General features: G+C 54.5%; 1 long non-coding RNA gene across 1 annotated transcript; it reads right to left on the minus strand.

The window, feature by feature from the left end:
• Positions 1 to 10,075: 10,075 nt before the first annotated feature.
• On the minus strand, positions 10,076 to 19,679 carry LOC125909113 (uncharacterized). The gene is made up of 4 exons (XR_007453540.1): positions 19,491 to 19,679; positions 18,222 to 18,351; positions 17,239 to 17,379; positions 10,076 to 10,317 (listed from the first exon to the last, which is right to left on the minus strand). It is a non-coding gene; the product is annotated as an uncharacterized LOC125909113 (long non-coding RNA).
• Positions 19,680 to 23,629: the final 3,950 nt, after the last annotated feature.

The following is a 23,629-nucleotide window of genomic DNA, read 5'->3' on the forward strand; positions in this document are numbered from 1 at the left end:
CGCCGTTGCAGCCTCCTGACTGTGGGCGCAGCCCGTTCATCCACTTTGCAGACAGATAAACTGAGGCTCGGAGAGATGAAGTGGGTCGGCCGAGGTTGGAGCCGGCAGCCAGCCCGGCAGCCTAAACTGGGTCCTCCTGTCTGCCGCCGCCCAGGCCCTCAAACGGGGTTTCACGTGGGGCCGGCCGCGTGCTGCCCACGGTCCTCCCCGCTGGGCTCTGGGTGCTCTAGGAAGCTCACTGCCCTTCCCAGGTGAGGGCTGGGCCCGGCACTGCCCCTGAGTCATTCTGGGGGGGGGGGACAGATGGGGAGGGGGGTACCACAGAGGCAGCGACAAGCCCCCACGACGCTGAGGCCCGAGCTCCGAGTGGGGGCAGCCATATTGGCCGGGGGGCCCTGCCCACGGGGTCCACAGCCTCGCCCGCACCGTGCACGCCCTACCCCCACCCCGGCACCTCTCAGCCCCACCCTCGTCCTCACCCGTGAAGACCCCTTGACCTCCTCCTGGGCCTGCTCTTCCTTGGGACCCCAGCCACCCCACTGGCCGTCCAAGTGCCGACTGCTCCCGTGCCCCTGACCGTGGGCTGCCCCTGTAGGCACCTGGGGCCCAGAGCCGCCCAGGTTGGGAGTCAGTGACTGGGTCCCCCCCAAACCCAGACCCCAGCACAGAGGCCCGGAAAGATCCACCGGTCTCCTGGTGGGGACTCAGGAGCTGAGAAAGGCCTGGTCTCCTGGAATCTGGTGGGGGACCAGGGAGGCACAGGGCTTCGGGCGCCGGGGCAGTCAGGATGGGAGCAAATCTTTGCTTCTCTCCCTGGAGGAACGGGGTCTGATGTGCCTGCCCCCCGACCCCGGAATCTGCACTGGCCTTGAAACTGGGCCCTGCAGGGTGGATGAGGTTGAAAAGCACAGAAAGCCGAAGGCCTGTTGGTCAGAGAGCTGTCCCCCCCTAACCAGGCCCACTAACAAGTCCCCTGACTGTCTGCAGCAGCCTGGCCGCAAGGTCAACGGATGTGGCTCCAGCCCGAGGAGAAGCAAGGCCCTGCACCTGGGTTACATGGGCCCTCCAAGCGCACCCACAGCCCTCTCCTAGTCCTGAGATGTCGTCCTCATTTTGGGGAGGACGGTGCCTCGTTCTGGACCCGCCCACAGCCCTCTCCTTGTCCGGAGGTGTCATTCTGACCTCGGAGAGGATGGTGCCTCGTTCTGGTGTTAGGTCTCCGCCCCCAAAGTGAACACAGGGTGTTAAGTTCCTTGCGTGTTCCCTCCACGCATACTCTGAGTTTCCTCACAAATCATCATAACCCCCCCCCCCACACACACACACACACATACACTTTCATGACGTGTGTGTAACCTCAACCCCTGTGATCACAGAAAACCTCTCTCCCTCTTCGGGGAGGACGGTTGGAGGCTGGCCCTGCCGTCTCCTCGTCTGGCTGCCTCTCGAATAAACCCTTTCCTCGCTGCACGCTTGGTGTCTCAGGGATGGGCTTCGCTGCACGTCGGGCAGACAGACTTGGGTTTTGTTGCAGCCTCGGGGAGGGCTTGTCCCACGGGAGGTGGTGGAAGTGACATGTGGGGCTCCCGAGGGCCTGCAGCTGGGCCAGGCTCGCCTGAAGGCTCACCCCGGGGAGAACCAGAGAAGAGAAAAGGCAGATCCAGAGCAGCAGGTCGGCCAAGGAAGCTTCCGGACTGTCGGCAGAGCCTGACGCCTCACCTAGCGGCCCACGCTTCGGTGCAGAGCTGAGCTCAGTCAGGATCGGCAGGGCGTGTGCAGAATTTAGAGGAAACGTCAAGGACCCAGGACAAGTCAGCCCCTAAAAATAAAACCCCGCGAAGGTTCTCAGTGGTTAAACATGACTCCCACCAAGACACATGGTGGTCACCAGGGCCGTCAGACATTTTGTTCAGACCCCAGAAAGATTCAGGGTCATGTCTGGGCTGCGGTCCCTGTTAAACAAAGGGGCCTCTAGGGACCAGCCCTCCAGGTCACTGGGAGTACGGGCCGTCTCTTGCACATCAAAGTGAACTGATGGTGAATTTTATGGTACGTGAATGGCGTCTCAATCATTTTTTTAAGTTTATTTATTTCGAGAGAGACAGCACATGCGCGTGTGTATAAGCAGGGGAGGGGCAGAGAGAGAGAGAGAGAGAGAGAGAGGGAATCCCAAGCAGGCTCCACACTGACAACTCAGAGCCCAAGGCGGGGCTCCATCCCACGAACCGTGAGATCGTGACCTGAGCTGAAGTCAAGAGTCGGACACTTAACCGACCGAGCCCCCCAGGCGCCCCTCAATCATCTTTTTCAAAAGTTCATGAGGCAGTGCCTGCCAGCCAGGCTTGCATTCCTGCCATCAGACCATCAAGGCAGGCCGAGCCAGAGGGCTGGGTCCCACCCACAACCTGCCTCCGAGGAGGGGGCCCCAAGGCTCGTGGTGGCAGCTGTGTTGAAGAGGACGGGGCGATATCAACAGACCTTCACTCGGGCAGTGTGGCAGATTGGCTGTGCAAAGACCTAAAACTATGTTGTATTTCTAAAGCACATCCTGAGTTTGTGAGAAATTAAGGAAAACAACCAGAGGTCAGAAAAACACAACTGCAAGATGGAAAGTGAGTACGGACACTGGCGTTTACCCCAAGGCACTACTGGCCTGGGACGGCCTTCAGCCCGGGTTTCAGCAAGTTCATGCGTGTACATCCAGGTGGCGGTCTGGGCAAGGAGAAAAAGCCCACATCCCTGGGCTGACTTTTCATAAAACCAGGATCCCAAGGTCAGCTTTTCACAGTGGAAAAACCAAGGAAGACCCAGGCAACATGTCTGGCTCAGCCCGAGGTCTCAGTGGAGGGGAAAGGGGAAAACTCCTAGCCATCATCCCTCATTCATGAGGATTTGGAGGCTGGAATCCACACAAAAACATAATTTATTTAAAGCAGTCCTGGGTTGGTAGCATTCCCCAGACACTTGGCCAAAAAGACACAAATCCTTTCTGAGAAAACAAGATTCTGAACATAAACATCAGAGAATTTCTGTAAATAGACTCCAATGAATATGAGCTCATAGGCAAAACTCAAAAATATCTGAGAAATGTGGCATCCTGAGTAAGCCTCAGCAGAAGAGCAAACAGCAGATACAGATCTAATAGGACATACGGTGTTGGAAATTATCAGATGTGAAATTTTTTAAAGGGTGTTCAATACTTTTGAAGGAAGTTCTTGGGGAAACTGAAGACACAAATTTGTGAAAGAGAGGAAAGTAAAAAAACGGCAGAGTTGGGGAAAAATGGACTTCTACAAATAGAAATTATTGAAATTAAAGATTCAAGAGAAGGTTACAATGGCAGATTAGATGCAGTCAAAGAGAGAATTACTAAATCAGAAGATAGAAGTGAAGGAGTCATGGAATGCAGCTCAGAGAGACAAGAGGCAGAAACCATGAAGGGACTTGCAGGACAGTTGGGGAAGTTTCTACTGAACCACCTTCAGGTTCATGGATGTGTTCCTCTGCTGTGACACATTTATTAATGAGGTGTATGTCATTTCTGTTCAATGATATTTATTTCCAGCGTATCCTTTTGATTCTTTTTGACATTTCTGTTTCTCCGTTTACACTACTCATCATTTTTGCACACCATCTTTTTCCATTAGAGACCTTAATTATATTAATCACAGTTAGTTTAAATTCCCTGTCTGATCACTCAAACATCCACATTATATTTGACTGTTTCTGATGGTTGCACTGTCTCTTTGGATAGCGTTTTTCCGTATCTTTTGTCATGCCTTGTTTTTTGCTGGGGGCCCAACATATTAAATTGGGTAGGGGGAACAGAAGTAACCAGGTGTGATGTTGGTCTCTCTGGGAGTTGGCCTCTGTCTGACGTTTGCCACAGCTGAGGGGGGCAGAGGCTTCCGATCCCTCTGATGTCTGCTTTTGCCTCCTTTGTTGACTCTGGGTCTCCCCAAGTCTTCCCCATTAGAGAAAGCCTGTGTCTTTCCCAGAATCCCCGTGATTATAGGGGAGGCCTGTGTGGGAGAAGGCTTACTCTAGAACCCTCCAACTAAATGTCAGTCCTTTGCTGGGCTTGTGACCCTGGGCTGTGACCTTCCCAGGTATTCCCCACTGCCCCCACTCCTCTGCCTCAATGTTCTCAATCTACTTCCTTGAAGTCCTGGCCCTTGTTCACTATTCACTTGCTTTTATCTGGAGGTGGAACAGGAGGGCTGGGGGCTGATGGGGGAGGAATCCCCTTACCCCAGGGTGGAGTGAGGTTGGGAACCTGCTCTCTGACAGAGCCTTTTCCCCGGAGCCTGGGCCTCTGCTATAGAGAAGGCTGTGGGCGTATTTCACATGATGTCTGTTCTCCACCCTCTGCCAAAGACACTGTGTCCTTCCTCGGATCTACCCTGTTAGAACCAGGGCAGCTTTCTGGAGGAAAAGCCCATGAAAATGTCGGGGACCCCTAGGACTGCCGGCCCCCAGGAGCGTCTCACTGTCATCTGATTCACACTCAGCTTCTAGAAATTTGCCTGAGTTTCCATTGAATTGTTCCCAGGAGTTTATGGCTCCAGCGTCTCCTGCCCCAGGTGAGCAGTTCCCAGATCTGCTTCCCTGTATTTCCCTGTCTCTCCATTTTTCTGGTGGGTGTGAGGAAAGTCATACATTTTCCACTTGCCCACCTTTTTCTCGTTGAACGGACAGGGGCGACGACCTCCAAGCTCTTTACATGTCAGACCCGAAACTGTGAGTCCTGACCATTTATTTATTTTTATTACTTTGTCCAGAGGGTATTTCTTGCAGGGCCAGCCCAGCTGGAGCTTAGTTGGATGACAGAAGTGGAGCTGATCGAAAACTTTGTAAAATGTCAGCTTCCCTCACTTCAGAAGAAATTCAAGGCTGGCCCCTCTGGTTCCCCAGCAGAGAATGAGCCGAGTGTGGCTGGGTGGCTCGGGCTGGGGCCCGTCATGTAGCCCTCTGTTGAGCAGGTGTGTCCTCTTCCTGGAGATGGAGAAACCAAGGCTGGGGCGGCGCGTGGTGGGTTTTAACCGCAGTCTCCACCCGAAACGCTCTGTGCTGCCCTCAGGACAAAGCCCGACTCAATCCCTTGCTATGGCTCCCATAGCGCTGGGCGCTCCTCCTTTCGCAAGCTGCTCATTCCCTTTTCCTCGTTCAGTGGGTGTGTGAGCCCTGGGCTATCTGCTAGGGACTGGGAGGAGCCAGCTCCGTGACAGGGGACCCGACACAGAGGGAGGAGAGGGACGCCACACCATGCATGAATCCTCAGATAGCCACACGGAGCCGTGACCACAGGCCCACTCTTGTCTTCTCTTCCGGTCCTCTCTCCTCTGTCTTTGTGTCCTCCTACTCCCTCTTCTAGGACTTACCCTCAGGTGAAGCTTGTTGCTGCCAGCCTCCTCCATTAGGGACATAGTGCTTCTGTGCACCAGTGACCAGCGTTCGACTCCAGTGGGCCTGCGGGCTCTCTCCACCCACTGAAGCTCTTCCACTCAAGGGTCCTTCATTCCCTCCATCTCCCTCTCAGCTGAGAAAGGGCAAGGTCCACGATGGCACATTTCCCGAGCCTTTGCCCTCATGGCTGAAGTGCACCCTTTGGGGCTCGGGGCTCGGCCTTGGGCTCCCTGTGGGCAGATGCGGCCTGACTTCACCCTGTCCGCCCACACTGGTGGTGGCCCTGAGAGATGGCACGTAGCTTCCAGAATGCAATTTACAATATGCCGTCAGAACAAGGTGCACCGTGCCACAAGTTTTGAGGAGCTACAGCTGGGGACACCCTCGGCGCCCGGCACTGGAGGAGAGCGAAAGAGAGACACTCAAGGGACACATGGCCCTTCTGTTGAGCCGCACGCGGGCAACACAGGTGGAAATGGCAGAATTCCCAGAAATGTTCACAAAGCCCACACGGAAGAGGGGAAAGCAGCAGGACACAGAGATGACCTGTGAGCGCCGACTGCTACCTGTGCAGGTGCAGACCTTGTCTGGAAGGGCATACGCAGCTAATCACGAATGTATGTGTTCAACAGCTATTTATTGAGCACCTACTGCATGCCAGACACTGCTCTTTGTGCTAAGGATTCAGCCCGAAAAGAAATGTTTGCACGGAGCTCACATCTTAGTGGGGAAGGCAGAAAGTTAACTACTAAGTGAACAGATCCTGCTGGGTGATAGTGCTGCCAAGGGAGACAAAGCAGGGGCGGGAGGCAGGAAGGACAGAGCAGCAGAAAGTCCTTCCCCAAAAAGGTGTGAGCCAAGCCGACTCCAACCCACGGACAGAGGCACAGTCTGGTGTTGTCACCAGACTTATTTGAGGCCATCAGACTCAGCTCAAGGCCCCGGGCTTCGGGCTCTCTTCTGGCACCTGCTCATCCATCCTGTGTATGCACAGCTGGTACCGTCTGCTTCCGAGGGCAGGACCCAGGCCTTGGACATCGGGGGGCGGGGAGGGACGGGACTGGCACACAGCTTCACAAAGCCCAATACAGCTTCCCAGAAGTGACTTCAAAATCGCTCCAAACTGAGTGGCCGGGCGGGATCCTGCAGGAGCCCGGTGTTGAAGGAGGCTATAGAGCCCTGCAGGGGTGGAGGGAAGTGTTTGGGGGGGGGTGGGCTTCAGATCTCTGTGCAGGAGCCAGAAAGCACAGGGTGTGTGCAGAAGGAGAGAGGAAGCAGGCTTGACCCAGCCCAGGGGTCCCTGAGGGGCTCGTGGAGCACGCAGGCTGATGGTGGAGGCCCCAGGGACCTGAAGGGCTCTGACCCGGCCCTGCGGGTGTTACCCAAAGTCGGGGGAGGTGCTGAGCAGGCCTGGACGGCCACTGTGTTATGGGACAGCTATTCATGTGACTGGCTAATGTCTCCACATGGCTGGTGGAGCCTGGTGAACTCCACGGGTCTCCGGCCCCTGTTGTCGTGTCTGACACCCGTATGAGCTTCAGAGACATGCACAGAGTGAGTGATGTGTCTCTTACCATAGACTGGCCACAAGGTTCCTTTGTGTGGCCCAGCGTGGCTGGATGGATTCCCCAGGAGCAGTGGCTGTGGCAGAAGTGGATGAAAGCAGAACGCCATAGGGGGACTCATAGATTCCATCCTTTGCCAAGCCTCCCCCCCCCCCCACCTCAAGCCTTTGAACCTGCAACCCTCCGGCATGCCAAGTTCCCAAGGGCCAGAAAGTGTGCACCAAAGATCCAGATCATTTCACAGAGAGGAAACTCGGGCCCAGAGAGGGGAGGCTCTAGTCTGAGGTCACACAGCAAGCAGCAGAACCTGTGTCAACACCATTTCTCCTTCCTCTCCTCTGAGGCTGTGAGGCTGAGCCAGATCCCTCCTTCAAGCCTCTGCTGATTCTCCCGGAAAGTAGATGTCGGGACGGTGGCGGGCTGGAATGACAGCATGAGAGAAAGGGCCTGCCCCGCCCTCGGCTCTGTTCAGCAACCTGCTTCTGCTCTCCCTCCTGTCCGTGCGGAGCGGCAGACTTGAAGGTGTGGGTGCCCCGACACCTGACACGTTGCCTGGCAACAGCAGGCGGCGAGCTCCGCCCACCCACACGGGCGGCAGAGTGCCTCCGGCCGGGACGAGGGTACCTGGCGGATCTGGGAGCAGGCGGTCACCGTGAGCGTGCCTGGCTCGGGCTTGCCCAGCCTGCAGACAACTGTGCCAGCCTACGGCCTTTCCTGGGCCCTACAGACAATAGTGCCGGGGGGCTGCCATGGCCCATTGGTGAGCCAATGGGCCTCGCCAGGGCTGCTCACCCCGACTCCCCGCCTCGTTAGGCAGCTGCCGAGCAGCCATCCCGTGTGCCCCAGCATATTGACACAAACAGCCTTATTACCTGGCTAATTAGAGCCCAGAGGCTCGGCCAGAGCCCCCTCCCCCTCCAATCAGTCTTGGTGTGTAATTGCTCGAGCAAGTGCTTTGAAGGGAGAATCTGTAGTGCGTCTGGTAGCAACTGCCCAGGCATATTTCAAACCAGCTTCTCTCCTTCTGCCTCAGAGAGAGGCCCCGTGCCTGGGCTGCCCCTGTCACAGGGCTGAGCCCACTGCCTCAGGCACGAGACCACAGATTCAGCACTTCCCGGGTGGACAGCGCCGGGCCAGGTGATCGGTTTCTCTGAGCCTGTGGGCAAACCTGCCTGCCCCACGGGGGTGGCCGCGCCCTCCTCACCGGGCTGGAGGGCTGCGCGCCTGCATTCCAAGCACTGAGGCCCGGGTACACCGCGTGAGAGCAGGTGCAGGAGACCGCTCACCAAGAGGTCCAAAAAGTAAGTCCAGGCGGTCCGATCGCGGAGCACGGGAGAGGCAGCGTGGGAGACACCCATCAGAGAAATGAACGCAGAAATTGCTCTCTCCCTTCCGCCTCTGCAGCAAAGCAACATGGGAGCATCAACTTGAGCTGGCTGGGCCTCTGGGGACCCAGATGGGCCTTGGTAAAACTTGACTTTACCTGACCTGAATTTCGGATCCCCTCAGCTCTGACAGAGCTCAATAAATAACTCCATGCTGCATGAGTGATGGCAAACCCCAGAACGGCTTTAATTTTGCAGAGCGATAAATTAAATGCAATGTCTGCCGTGTGTGCACGATTAAACTCTTTTTATAGCGTTTCATGTTGCTTTACGACTGGACCACTGCACTTCTCCTTGGCAGAGTCTCCCGCAGGCAGGCAGCTCATCCAGGCCTGGACCCCAGGTCATGTAGGTGGAGAGGCCACTGTAGGGTCTAGTCCTCAGAAATCAGAGCCCGGCCAGGGAGGTCCAGGCCCTGAGCTGGGAATGCCATGAGCTCCTCCAGCCTACAGGTGGCGCTGTAGGCAATCGCCATGGACCCCATCCCCTGATTTCCTCCTCATGGTATTCCTACTTGTACTTTTCCTCCATTCTTTTTTTCCTCCCCCTCTCTGGACTTTATGAGAATTAAGCTTTTTAAAATTTTTTATTTCTTATTTTTCTTCCTCTACTGGTAAAGAAAGCATGTAAAGAAGGAAGCAGAGAAATAAATGCATTAAAAGATGGAAAGAAAAAAACAGCATCACTGTTTGTAGAAAATATGATTGTCTAAGAACAAGGAAAACCAGACATATATATATATATATATATATATATATATATATTTAATAAGAAATTTTAACACATTTTCTAGATACAAAATCACTATCCCAAACCCAATTGCATTTCCATACATCAATATCAACCACAATTAGTCAAAAAATATAAAACTTTAAATGCCATTTATATTACCAGCAAAAACATGTCAAAGTACTTAGGAATAAAACTAAAAAATATGCAGAGTTATGGGGAAAATTGTTAAAACCTTAACATTTCTTTTTAAAAGAAAACCTAAGTGAAAGGAAAGACGTGCTGTGGGTTTCATAAAGATGTTAATTTCCCCAAAACTGACCTAAAAATTTAATCCATTTAAATTTTTTTAATGTTTATTTATTTTTGAGAGAGACAGAGACAGAATGCGAGTGCGTTGGGGCAGAGAGAGGGGGAGGCACAGAATCCGAAGCAGACTCCAGGTTCCGAGCCATCAGCACAGACCCGAACCCTTGACCCTTGTGCCAGAGCACAACTTTTATGGAGGTGACATCATAGCCATTAGAGAAATGCAAATCAAGACCACACTGAGCTATTTGTGGAACGCCCAGTAGGACATCTGAAACAGAAAATAATGACAGCACAAAATACTGGCAAGGAGGCAGAAAACTGGATCTCTCGCACATTGCTGATAGGAACGTAAACTAGTAAAACCACCCTGGAAAATAGCTGGTAGTTTACTAAAATTATAATAAAGCAATAATAATACTTATCATATGACCCAGCAATTGCCCTCCTGGGCATTTGTTCCAGATAAATGAAAACTTGTCTGTGCAAAACAATACATATAGTTGTTCATACTAGCTTTATTTATACTAGCCAAAACTGGAAAAAAACAAATGTCTCCCCATAGGTGAACGGTTAAACCTCCGTACCATGGAATACTACTTGGCAATAAAAAGGAACAAACTATCGACACGTGCAATAACTTGGATGCCTTCTAATTATTGTGGATGAAAAAAGGCCAACTTCAAAGGTCACATACTTTATTATTCTTTTTATGCAGTATTCTAGAAATGACAAAGTTACATAGAAGAAAAACAAAATGGTGGTTTCCAGGGGTTAGGAGCAATGGCGGGCAAGTGGGGAGAGGTGGTGAGTTTGATCTTAAAGAGGTAGCATGAGGGAGATCTTTGCGATGATGGAATAATTCTGTACCTTGACTGCGGTGCAGGGATGGGCATGTTCAAAGATCAGGAAATGGCCCCAGCCTTGAGAACAGCAACATGGAAGCAAGAAAACAACAGAGTTATGCCTTCATAATTCTAAAGGAAATTGATTTCCAATTCACATCTCCATATCCAAACCATCAATCAACTGCGAGGGCAGAATTAAATTGTTTTCAGACATGTGCATCTCAAACAATTTACCTCCTATGTGTCTTTCCTCAATGAATCATAGGTGAATGTGCTCCATAAAAACAAGGGAATAAACGAAGCCAGAGGATCCATAAAACAAGAGAGAAGTAAAGGGACTCTCAGGGATCATGATGAAGGGAAATCCCAGGCATACAGGGCAACCTGTCCAGATCAGAGGAGCATTTCCAGGAGACTAGAACACTGAGGGTTGTCATCACCATGATTTCTACTGATGAACCACCTTTTTATCCTCATTTAACCATCAGAGAATGGTACCCACGAAAACAAGGAAGTAAACCAGCAAAGAGGAAGGTATGGATGGGATTCAGAAAATAGGACTCCCACCCAGGACAAAGGCAAGACATCAGCCGAAGCACATTCCAAGGTGACAGTGTGCAGCCATAGCAGAAGATGGCCAGTTCCAAAGCAGAGGAGAAAGAGACCTCTAGTCAGAGGGTCTCCGGGAACAAGTGATGTGAGAATGTGCCCAAAAAGGATATTGGGAAGTATGGGAAGAATTAGTAATAGGTAAGAAGGTATTAAACAAATGAAAAAAGGAAGGCAACTAAGAACACTAAGAAACATAAAGAGTGAGAAAGGAAACGACTGGAGTATACTCTAGGGCCAGGCTGTGATTGTTGTACAGATATAACGTGATCTGGGAGCAGAGCATTTGACTGCAGATATAACGTGATCTGTACCAAAACACTTGATTTGATTTAACCAAAAATTGTAACGTAAATCTATTGGGAGAGGAGGAAAGGAAAGGAAAGAGTGCAGCATATGAGGGCTAAATCCTCATCTGCTATAATAAGAGATCTTAAAAGTTGTGTCTTAAATTGACACAAATTGACCATCAAAAGGTAGAAATATATATATATATATATACATATATATATATATATATATATATACTATTTAATAATATGTGGCTGTAAATGCCAGAAAAAAAAGTGTTAAAAGGTGATAATGATTGATTCTGGAAGGACACTGGAAGGATCAGGGAACAGAGGATTAATAAGCTACTGTATTTTGTCACAAGCCTTTTAGAACTATGCGTTTCGTGTTTTATTTATTACTACATATGTGTTTGATAACATATAATCAATTGTATTTACTTGTATTTATTTGCTAATTTAAAACAAAAACAATAAGACACCACCTTCCCACAACCAAATCTGTACACGTTAAGGAGCAAGTCAATTCCAGGTACTAGAAAGGACGTGGGGGCAACAGGACTCTCAACCACAGCGGTCGGAGCTACAGTTACTTTGGGAAACACTTCACCGCGCCCAGTAAAGGTTACTTGCATGTAACCCGTGAGCCAGCACTACCCACCCGCGGGTCCATTTCTAGAGAACGACTCCTCAACCTTTCTCGCATCGTGGCAAGAAATGACAGTGTTTGCGCAGCACAGCGGAGTAGACGGGCAAGGCCGCTCCGGGGCGTTGAGGCCGGCCAGGAAGTCCGGGGTCCAGGCTGCCCCAGACACGGCCTGGTCACTCAAGTGCAGAGGGACGCCATCACTCAGATATACCTGCACCCCGGTCACGGCGCTCCAGAGGCTCATCCGCAGAAAGGCCCACACACGTGCACCTGGACGCCTATCCCGGCGCGTTTACAGCAGCATTGTGGCAGGAAAAAGCCCGGGGACAACACAAATGTTCATCAACAATAGAAGTGATAAACAAATTGTGATACATTCACACAACGGCATACCAAGCGACAGTAAGACTAACGAAGGACACCCGAAGCATTAAAATGGATAGATTTCACGCGTCATGTTAAAAGGAAGCAACGCACAAGCATTGTATATAAAGGAAGATTCTATTCACATAAAGTCTCAAAAGCAGCTAAAACCAGAGACGATATTATTCGGGGCTACAATCAGAAGTGGAAAATGATAAAGAGATGCAAAGGAGAGATTCATATAAATTCAGGTTTGGGTGACCGGGGAGGAGGGGACAGTACCAGAAAGAATGTGGCCGGAAATGAGCAACCTGGGCTCACACATACATTGTATTCCCTTTCGTGGGTTTATTTCTTTATTTTGAGAGAGACAGAGAGAGACGGAGAATCCCAAGCGGTCGGCTCCCTGTCAGCGCAGAGCCCGAGGCGGGGCTCGAACTCATGAACCGTGAGCTCGTGACCTGAGCTGAAACCAAGAGTCGGATGCCTGGCCGACAGAGCCCCCCGGGCTCCCCCATTTTATTCTTTAATCTGAGGGGTGGCCACACGGAAGTTTGCATCGTTATTATTGCTGCTGTTTTGCTGGTGTCCTTTAAAAGGTACACGCGCACTTTGGACACGTGTGGACGATGTATGAGACGTCCGTGGACGTGACAGTGGTCAGCAAGACCAGAAAAGAGCCGGCAGTCACTTTGTCCTCCTCTCCCACCGCCAGGACCTGGCGGTGCTGCTAACCCCTGCCCCCTCCACTCACGTGGAATTGCTTCCAGGCGCCTCATTTTCGTCTTGGTCTTTTCAGCCCCCAAGTGCAACATCATTATCTTTGCTCCCTATTGTCGACTCAGGGTGGCACTTGTCCACGTGTTTAGCTCCTGCTCGCTTGCCATTCCGTTTCTTGTTTCGGGACTTCCTCTTGAATCACTTCCCTTCCTCCCGAAGGAAGGTCTGTGGCTGACAAGTTTCCCCCTACTTTTATTCATTCTGGGTCTTAAAAATAATTTTCCCCCTCACGGGCCGCCAGGAGTAAAGACTGCATTTCCTGGTCCCGCTTGCAATATTGTCCGGCCGAGTTCCTCTTGGAACGAAATGTGACTCCTTGGAAGTGTTCTTACTGAAGAAGGGCACAACCTGCCCTTCTTTGTCCCTTCTTCCTCCCTGTTGGCTGGTTGGAATGTGACGCAACGGCTGGAGCATCAGCAGCCATCTTGGACCATCCCGTGTCCTCGGGAATAAGTCAGCACAGTGCAGCAACGAGACGGAAGTCAAGACTATATGGGGGCTTTCTCCTATACCCTAATATGGTATTAGAGCAGAAAATGTTCTCAAATCAAAGCAGAACTACGAGCCGCTATTTGACCCGCTCCCTCGCTGGATACTGTACCAATTTATTGGCGATTCAGTCTTCAGAGAAGCCTGACGAGGAGAGCGCACGTCCCTGCGTTAGCGCGAGGAGAAGCCGAGTCCCGTGGACGGTGTGGGGCTTGCTCGGCTCCGCACACACCCTGAGTTGTACGTGAACAGCACTCTCGGCTCCTCTCCAAGCAGATCCTTTTCTTGCGTGTTCCAGAAGCGCAGGGTCTCAAAGGCAGCGGATGTCAGGACATCACTGAGACACTGGCGGGTGGATGAGGGTGTTTCTCCCTCTGTGGCCCTGGCGTGTGCGTGTGGAAGGCCACAAAGCCCCAGCGCCAGGCTGGTTCTGGCCTCAGGTCCCCCCAGACTGTGTGGGTGACCCTGTCATCAGCGCCTCATTCCTCAGCGCCCAGGGCAGGGGACAAGCTTCGCAGCACATGCTCACTTCTGGCCGGTAGCACGGGACCTTGGGGGGCTGGCCTGGGGGAGGGGAAGTGTGGTGCAGGGACTGGGCGGGACGGAGCCAGGTGGAGGTGGGAGGGGCTCCTTCAACCCTGTGCCCCACTAGCTGTGCACCCTCACACCTGCCTGTCCCAGGGCCTCAGTCTTCCCTTCTGCACTGCATGGGGGTGGGGGGGGGCAGCAGACATCTCCCTTTCCGGGCACTTCCTGCCCCAACGTGCCCTGGCCCGAGCTGGGCTCACCTCTGTGCCAGGCACAAGGGGGACTCCATGCGGAGAAAGAGAAGAGGAACCAGGCATGCGAGGGCCCAGGACGGCGTGCTGTGACCTAGGGGAGGCTGGCGCTGTATACTCTGACCTGGGGGACCCCAGGGGAGCCGGGGCACTGGACTAGGTCCCCATCCTGTCACAGACACACCACTGGCTGGCTAGTGTGAGGCCAATCCCTTTAAGACTCTGAGCCTGTGCCATGGCTCGGAAAACGGTCCTCCAGCCCTGAGAGAGCCCCGCGGAGAAGCCCCGGGTAGGCGCCCAGGACGGTGTGCACCGGGCGGGGCCTCACGACGGATTCTCCCCCAGAAGTGTCCACAGCGGAGCACAGGACGTGCAGGGCCGGGTCTTGGAGGGCGTGGGAGGGACCCCGGGGCTGGGTGACCGCCTGAGCACAGGGGTGGAGGCGGGACAGGCTAGCGTGGCTGGAAAGACAGAGGCTGGGGCCACACGCGTGGGCTGGGGGCCACGAGGCTTAGGCTGCCCGCACCGGGAGGAAGAACGGAGTCGGGGAAACTGAGCCACCCAGCCTGTGCCAGCACCCCCAGAGCGCAGCCCCCCGCATCAGTTCTGCCGCGAGGCTCGGCCCTCCGCTGCCCGGTCTCCGTGAACACAGAGCGGCTTTTGTTCCAGGATTTATTTTTCCGTCAGACTGATATTCGAGTCACTTCACGCGGCGCTCTCCAGCGTCAGCAAAATAAAGATGCAAATAAATCCCCTGACCCGGCTCCTGGGGCCGCCAGAGAACGCACGGCCTCCCGCCACCCTCGCCGCTCACGGTGGCTTTGAATTTTAAATTTCATTTTCCCATCGCTTTTCAATAAATGCTTTTCCCCGTGATGTCTCGAGTCCTGACCTTATAATGCCCGAGTTAAAAGGCAGTGTCTTGTTTCCAGCTGCAGATAATTTACTTTTCAATGGTCCAATTACACGGCAGCCGGGCTCTGCCCGGTCGCGCCGAGACGTCGCTGTTTGCCCGGGAGATAATGGTGTCGCGGGCAACCTATCTGCTGGCTGACCCGGGCCTGTCCTCGGGAGGCCGGCTGGCAGGAGAAGGCACTGTCTCCGGAGCCTTCTGCGTGTCCCCCCACCCACGGGGCTGGGACCAGCCCTCGAGAGACCGGTGGCCTCCGCGGGGCAAGGCCACGCTCTGGGCGCGCACCGCGGCTCCTGGCTTCCTCGGCGGCCCGGAGGCGGCGTGCGGAGCCCTCGGCCCTGGGAGGTGTTCAAGGAGGCGTGAAATACTGCCTTATGTTTTTGAATGAAGTGTAAAATCTGCCCAGTCCCTAACCCTGGTTCATGATCATCGTAACAAGGTGGCTTTATGGGTCTTCTGTCCCCGTGACGGAAGACCCGAACCGACGGAGACCTACCTGTGCCTTCACGTGTCTTGAAATGAAACACTTGAGCATTTTGCTCCTTTGTAATATTTCTCCTCTGGGTGCAAAATGCTGACTTGTAAGTGGTTTTCTTTAGAAAAGTAAATAAATAAAAATAAAGGCTCGGTCTAACTGCTCCCACTTTAAGGCCAAAAGAAAATTTCCTAACCGCTCTTGGAGGCGTCAGAGGGACGTCGACGCAATCCCTCTTCTCGTCCATCATGCAAGAGCCTGTCCGTCACTAGAAACCGGTGGGAACCCCTGAATTTTAAATACTTTCTCCTTGGAATTTTCTCTTAAAAACAAATCTAAAAAAAACTTTTTTAATTTTTATTCATTTTTGAGAGAGAGAGAGAGAGAGAGAGAGACAGAGCAGGAGCAGGGGAGGGGCAGAGAGAGAGGGAGACACAGAATCCAAAGCAGGCTCCAGGCTCTGAGCCGTCAGCACAGAGCCCGACGCGGGGCTCGAACTCGTGAACCACGAGATGGTGCCCTGAGCCAAAGTCGGATGCTTAACTGACTGGGCCGCCCAGGCACCCACTTGAAAACAAATCTAAATTGAAAAAAAAAAAAATCTAAATTGTTAGCAATTTAAAACCAGAACAAAACCCCCCAGCACGTGGAAGCTGTGTGACAGAGCAGCCCCACCAACATGGCTCCTGGATTGCTATTTCTGTCCCGGGGAACAGGGACGGCCAGGCGGTCAGCAGGGGCATCAATGGCCCTGTAATCGGAAGGCAGCCCAGCCCCAGCTCCGGCTGGCTCCCCTTCCACGGGGAAGCTGGGGCCTGGGAGGGGCCGTGAAGGGAGGCCCGGGGGGACCGGAGGGTTGGGGGCCCCTTCTTTCCTCCAGCCCTTCCTTTCTTCTCAGCCCCTAAGATGCCACCACCCCCGCAAGCCTGTTCGCACAAACGCGCAGAGGCCCCCGGGGGCAGCTCTGCGTCTCCAAGCTGGCGGCCATCAAGGGGAGGCCACCAAGGCCATCTTCGTTAGCTCTGGTCCATCCTCTGGCCAGTTCACGTGCCGCCTGTGGGACAGGTGGCTCGGTTCGACCCAGTGCTGTTGCGGGAGCCCCGGCTGCGTGCCAGGCGCCGGGTCCCGCCCGAGATGCCGGACGTGTCTGTGGCGCATTAAGGACGGCTGCCACGTCCTGCCGCTGCCCCGCTGGGAGGCACATTCATTTCTCCAAGGCCGTGAACCTGAGCCGGCCCTGGGGCCGGCTCTGACGCAGGGCACGGGGCAGAAACGACGCTCGGCGGGTTCCAGGGCTAGACCATAAGAGGACGGGCAGGGTCTCCCGCACTGTCTGCACGGGGAGGATCGGTCCACCTGATCTGGGGTTCAGTACCTGCAACCCCTCACAGCCTACAGGCCCTCACTCTCCTCCAGCCTGGCCTCCGCTCCACCTGCTTCGTATGATGTACCCGCTCACCCAGAGCGTGGGTGGGAAGGAGGGCCATAGGACTCAGACCACCCCCCCCCACCCCCGTAGGAGGAAAAGGACACCATGCTCCCTCCAGGAAGTCAGGCTACTTGGCCGTCCTTCTGTAACTAAGCAGCAATCGTTCCAGCACCTCCAGGATCCGTGCAGAGCGTGTCTGGGGCCCTGGCCAAACGCTCACCTTCAAACAGAGAATCGGGGGCTTTTCCTGCAGGGGCAGTGAGAGCCAGCCCACAGGGGCTCAGCTTGGCCACAGGCTCAGGCAGATCCAGGCGGCAGAAAGAGGTGTGAGCAGGGCAGAGCCTGCTGGCCAAAGTTCCTGCTGGAAAAGCAGCCCCGGAATGTTCTCTCTGCTGCTGCAGAGCCCTGCATTACCCAGATGACTTCACAGGGTGACCCCGTCTTCCCCTGGGAATCAGATGACGCGAACCACTTCAAGGATCTGGCATCTCACGGCTCTGATACCTGAGGCTCTGCCAACACGAGCTGCCACTCCTTCGCCACTGCCGAACACAGAGCCTTGGGCAGCCTGGCCCACTCCCAGCTTCTCTTCTCCACAAGGAAGCCCCAGCTACCCTGGGCCTGCTGGGGCCAGCGGGGCACCTGAGCTCCCCTGTCCGCCCCGAGGCACAGTGAGATGCACAGGGCCCAGGCCCGGAGGGGCTTGCCCTGCCCCAGGCCATGCTGCAAGCCGGGAACGCATTGACCGGACCTTTTAGAATAACAGGTGCTAAAGGGGACGTCCCTCTACCCCCAGGGACGGGGTTAGGGGTTCGGGTGAGGGCACCGGCCGTAGGCAGAGAGGTCTGAGGTGCCCACTGGCCTGGGCAGGGTGCAGGAAGGGTGCCGGTAAGGGGAGGGAACAGACGCGCGGAGAGCAGAGACTCCATGGTGCCTCGGGAGTGGGGGTCTAGCCCGCTGGCTTCCAGAACCAGGAGGATCTTGAGGGTGGTAGCGGGGTCGGGGGGGGAAGAGTGGTGCAGGCTGAGCCCCCACCCCCCAGGACGCCGGGCCTCCCGGGCACCATGTTACCTGTGTTCCCATCTGTCAACGCGCCCTGTCCCACTGAACCCCCATGCTCCCCACCCCCCCCCACCCCCGCCTCCTGCCCGGTCGCCTGTGGAGGCTCCATCACCCTCCAGCCGGGGCATCTCTCTGTCTTACCTGCACCGCCTCCCCGGGTGGGTTCGTTCGTCTGGGCCTTGGACTTGATCTCACCCGAGAGCTGATGACACCCGCCTCTGCTGGACGCCAGACGCGGGCCCCCACGCGGTTCTCCACATCACCACACACGCTTTTCCCGGGCGGCCGGGAGCAGACCGTGAGTTCCTGCTCCCAGACCCCACGGCTCGCACCCCTGGGCTTCCCCCACTGTCTGATGGCTCCAGACCCACGCAGTCTGCAGGCCCCAGGCTGGAGGGGCAGCTGGACTGTCTCTCTCCGTCTCCCCCTTCTCTCCTACCCAGGAGAAGACCTGTCAGCTGCTTCCTATGCCCTCTCCCTTCTCCCCAGGACCTCGGGCTCAGTGCCCCGTGTCCCCTGCCTGGACCTGGGAACAGAGTCAGCTTGCTGAAGCCCCATGCAACCTGAATCAGCCCAGGCCCCCGCCGGCCCCTCCCCTGTCCCTCCCCTCTCTCTCCGTTGTCCCTCCCCAGACCCCCTCATGTCCCCCCATCTCTTGTCCCCCCCCCCGTCACTCCCCTGACCGCCTCCTTCCACCCCCCTTTCATTGCCCCTCCCCCCCAGCTGCAATTCCCTCCCGCATTTGCTTGAAGATTGTAGGGATGCTCCCCACTGTGTGTCTGGTCCAAATCCCCTTTCCCAAGCTCCTCCGTTGGCCAAGTCGGCCCAGGTCTCTCGTCAGAGACCCCTCCGCGGCCACAGGGGCTGAGAACCCCCTAATTTTACAGTAGCCGCAGCCCCTCCAGGCCTCACCCCACCCCTCCTCCTACGGGGTGCAGGGGCCCAGCGTCCCTGGTCTCCCACCAGCTGGGCTCCAAAAATAAATACCCCACATCCTGATTCTTCTCCCACAGAATCCTGACCCCTCAGGGCAGGGCCCCCGCCTCGTCACCACCAAGGTGCCATCTGCACATCTAGAAAGTTCTCTGAACAAACCCCTTCTGACACTGGCAAGCCAGCTGCTGGGACCGGCTGTGTGCTCCAGGAGGGACCCTCCACACACGGGCTCTGTGCCTGGGGGAAGGGTGGGGGGCTGGGGAAAACCTCTCTCCTCCGTTCCCTGCTTCCCGCCAGGGCCCTCCATGGCCGTATTCGTTTTCTCTTTCATTCCAGGAAACTCCCCGCACAGAAGAGAGCCGGGCTACCCCCCATCTGCGGGCTCTGCCCCTCCATCGGGGCAGGACGCCTGGCCTGGCCTAAAGCAGTGTGTGGGGCTGAGGGTTGGATGGGGACTTCAAACCTGCCTATCACCTTTGGGGTTAAACGTCCGCCGCGTCAGAAACGGGAGCACACATCAGAGGCAGAAATGCACTCGAGGACCAGACCGATACCGTTTTCCACCAACCCGCTGGCGAATTCCGGGAGTCCCCACATTCTGCGGGCAAGGCCCTGCGCAAGGCCGGCGGGAACGCCCCGCCGTCCAGCTCCCACCGGGGACCCGCAGCGGCCAGCAAAGTGGCAGGTTCCGACCGCCACCGCCGGGGGCGCCACCGCAAAGGTACACGCGCCAACACTAGGAGGCGCACGCGCACAGGTCTCGGCCCCCGTGGGGCTTTCCGAACATCGGACCCTGGCGTCGCGCCTGCGAGAGGATCCTGAGCCGCTGAGCGGTCGGCAGACGGGGTGGCGCGGCACCCCGGCAGCGCGCCGAGGAAGTGCGCGTGGGGTGTGGGCTGTGCCCCCCGACGTGACGCCCAGTTGGGAAGTGAGGTGCGGGCGCGTGCTGTGTCACCTTTTATTTAAAAACAGACAAGAAGGGGAGGGAGACCCACCTTTTCTGATTGTGTCCTGCTCTCTCACGTTGACTGCAGAATCTTGTAACTAGTTCCAAGAGGTGTAAAACCAAATTAAGTCGTAAAATGTCCGCTCTGTGAAAGACAGAGAAAAGACAAGTCACAGACTGGGAGAGAAATCTTCGCGAAACACGTATCTGATAAAGGACCGATACCCAAAATGTACCAAAACATTTAAAACTTAGGAATAAGGAGAGAAGGAACCCAATTAGAACAGGAGCTAAAGACCTAAACAGACCCCTCACCAGAAGATTCCAGATGGGAAATGAGCGCAAGCAAAGATGCTTAGTGTTAGCGTCAGGGGATTGCAAGTCAAAGCAGCGAGACGGCGCGGCCCCCACACCTGAAAGGCGAAACCGGGAGCCTGAGAGCACCAGCTGCTGGTGGGGACGCGGAACCACAGGGACTCCCATCCGCGCCGCTGGGAACGGGAAATGGCGCGGCCACCCTGGAAGGCCCTTGGGTGGCTTCTCACAAAACTAAACATACTCTCACGTATGATCCGGCGATCCTGCTCCTTGGTGCTTACCCAACGGAGCTGAGAACTCACGTCCACACGAAAACCTGCATGTACGTCTTTAAGCAGCTCCCTTCGTAACTGCCCAAACTCAGAGGCCGCCGAGACGTCTCTCCGGAGGTGAACGGGTCAACACACCGTGGTCCGTCCAGACAAGGGGAGGCTTGAAGACGAAATGAGCCATCAGGCCAGGAGACGGGCACGGAGGTCACGTAAGTGCGTGTTCCAAAGTGAAAGGAGCCAGTCCAGACTACCTATGTGCGACTCCAAGCATATGGCTTCTGGAAAAGGCAGAACGGAAGGGAGGGTGGAAAGATTGATGGTTGCGGGGGTGGGGGGAGGCGGGAGGAGGAACGTTCGCTGAGTTTCTAGGGCAGTGAAACTATTCCACGTGAAGCCATAATGGTAGGTGCCCGTCCTCACGCATTTGTCGAAACCCACGGAATGCACAGCACCAACAGCCCTTAGCAAACGGCGGACCTTGGGTGATAGCAGGTGCCCGCGTAGGTTCGTCTCTTGCGACGGATGAGCCTCGCTGATGCAGATGTTAGCAACAGAGGAAGCTCGGGTGAGGGGACACGGGGACTCTCTGTACCTTCCGGTGGATTTGTTTTGTAAACCAAAAACCGCTCTTTAAAAAAAAGTCCGTTAATTTAACAAACTGAATAAGACAAGTAGATGCAAACACATTAAATCATAATAAGAAAGCAATCTCTAAGAATCAGAATGAAACAAACCTGTGTATCCAGTCAGTGGCTTAACCACACCAAGATTTATTTCAAACGACTTTATAAAAACATCGTAGTGTGACTATATATCCCCGGTGGAACGTATCCTAGGGGCAAAAATAACAATGAAGACACTTTAAATTGATTTCAGTAATCCAGTTGCTAAGACTGTTAGTACTGCTACTTTGAGGCTGTTACACGCTCGTAACACATCTATATCCACCAGCTACCCGCTGCCATATGGCAAACTATGAAGCTTTATAGCAATGATCTGCTACTTCTCAGTTCTGTGGGTCCCACGGCTGGTTGTTCTTGGGCTCTCCAAGGGGCCCTTGTTTGCACCAAGTGACTTTCTCGGCCTGTGTCCTTCCCAGACACCTCTGTCCAGTTCGAGCTGTCTCCTTCAGTCCAAGCTGGCCATGTTGTCACCAATACAACTCCCTTTAGGACCCTGTAGATTTCCTGTGAATCTAATCAAGCCTGGCTCCATATCCCGAAAGCACACATCCATAGTTCATTTTTGAGAGCGGTGTCTCTCTATCTTAGGGCATATCTGAGGCTGTTGTGGGATGAATCCCTTAGGTTTCCTGAAATCCCTTTTGTCTGACTGAGAGGGTCTGTCAGGCACAGCCTTACAGACACAGGCTTGATTTGAGCCCCAGGACTCCCCTCACTGTATATCTTTACCAGGTAGAGATACTGGGCAGGAGGGACAGTTTCATTTTCTAACCAAGCACATCCTGGGCCTGCTTTTTAAACTCTGCTCGCAGATTGAACAGTGCCTTCCTTAGCTCACCTGCCTTTCCGTACCTTGTCGTGCCCAGCTAGCAGCCACGGGCACGGTTAATACCCTGTCTAGCGCTCTGCCCGGCCACATGCCACAGTGTGTGAGGAACGCCTTATCTATTCCACGTTGCCATAGGCCACAGTTTGTCGTTTATACCTAAGTGACAAGGGTCCTCCTTTCTCCAGCCTCCAATGGTCCCTTCACCACTTTCCCAGCCGTCACCCACTCAAAAGTCAATATCACATGTTCCGGAACCGTCCTCTGTGTTGCTTCTCTGTTGCAACAGGACAGACTCCCCCAAAGTCAAGAAACTGTTGTCAAGAAACAACAATTTATACTTCCCACCATGCCTTGGGTCGGTGCTGGATCCCCCACCGACCTCACCTGCCCTCCCCCGCCACCAACCTGCATTCAGCTGGTGGGTCGGCTCCGTGCCAAGCTTACCAAGAGTGGCTACGACGGCTGGTCCGCGTCCCCGCTTGTTTTATGATCTGAGGCTTCTTTGTAGCCCGGCGGTCCCCGATCCGAGACGAGAAACAGACTACAGGCTCTCCTAAGGGCTCCCTTGGAGGTCAGACCACGTCAGCCCCATTGCTTCTTCCGGATCAAAGCATACCATGAGACCAGCACAGCTTCGAAACTGCCAAAACGGACTCTCCTACTTGGAGGCGTAGCAAACATTCTGTGTCCAAACTGACCGATCACGTCCGGTGAGATAAAGCAAGTAAGTGACGTGTCGATGTCATTAGGAATCACGATCTTCAGTGTAAGAGGGGAGACGTGTAAATATAAGACCAAAGAAGCTACACAAACGCTGTCAGCCTACGTTAAGTTGGATATATTAGTACGAGCTCCTGGTATATTTTTCTCTTGCAAAAAATGACATGTGTTTCCCAGCCCGGGCCTCAGAAAGGCTTAGAGGTTGTGACTTGTCCAGCAGCAGTGACCCCTCAGCTCTCAGACTGTGACCAGGAAGAAAAACCATTCCCCCCTGAAAGGAACCGGAGCTCCGGAGAGGCACAGCCAGTCGGAGGTCTCAGGTGGGAAAGATGGATCTGGAACGTATCGTCCCGTGGGAAAGCTAGGCGCCCTCAACATGACGGAGCGCCAGAGTCAGAAGGCGGCCTCCCTCTGGCTGGGGATGGAACGATGTGCACATCAAAAAAATCTCTGTCTTCATCGACGCACACATCATTTGTGCCTGCAATGAACCGAGACCAAATTCAGTGGCACCATAATGACACCAAATGAAAAGAAAAGTTCCTGGGCGTTTTGGGAGCCACTAAGACCCCTTCTCGTTCCTTCCTGTGAATCGTGCCAAATGGAAAGAATCACACGCTGATTCTGCCTTTCTGGACGACCCCTTGGTCAAGATGACTGAGCAGTTGTCGAGGAAGGTCTCTGTCCTGGAAGAATGCCAGATGGAAACCCCAGCGTGTTGGGCCAGTGGCTAGAACCTGTCACCTTTGGTGGCTGTGCCAACCACGCGGCAGGAAGCTGATGGGACACCGTGCAAAAGATGAGCCAGGCTGGTGCCCTGGGCACCGATCAACCCTGATGGCGTG

The sequence above is a fragment of the Panthera uncia genome (assembly GCF_023721935.1).
Source record: "Panthera uncia isolate 11264 chromosome B3 unlocalized genomic scaffold, Puncia_PCG_1.0 HiC_scaffold_1, whole genome shotgun sequence".
Taxonomy (NCBI): Eukaryota; Metazoa; Chordata; class Mammalia; order Carnivora; family Felidae; genus Panthera; species Panthera uncia.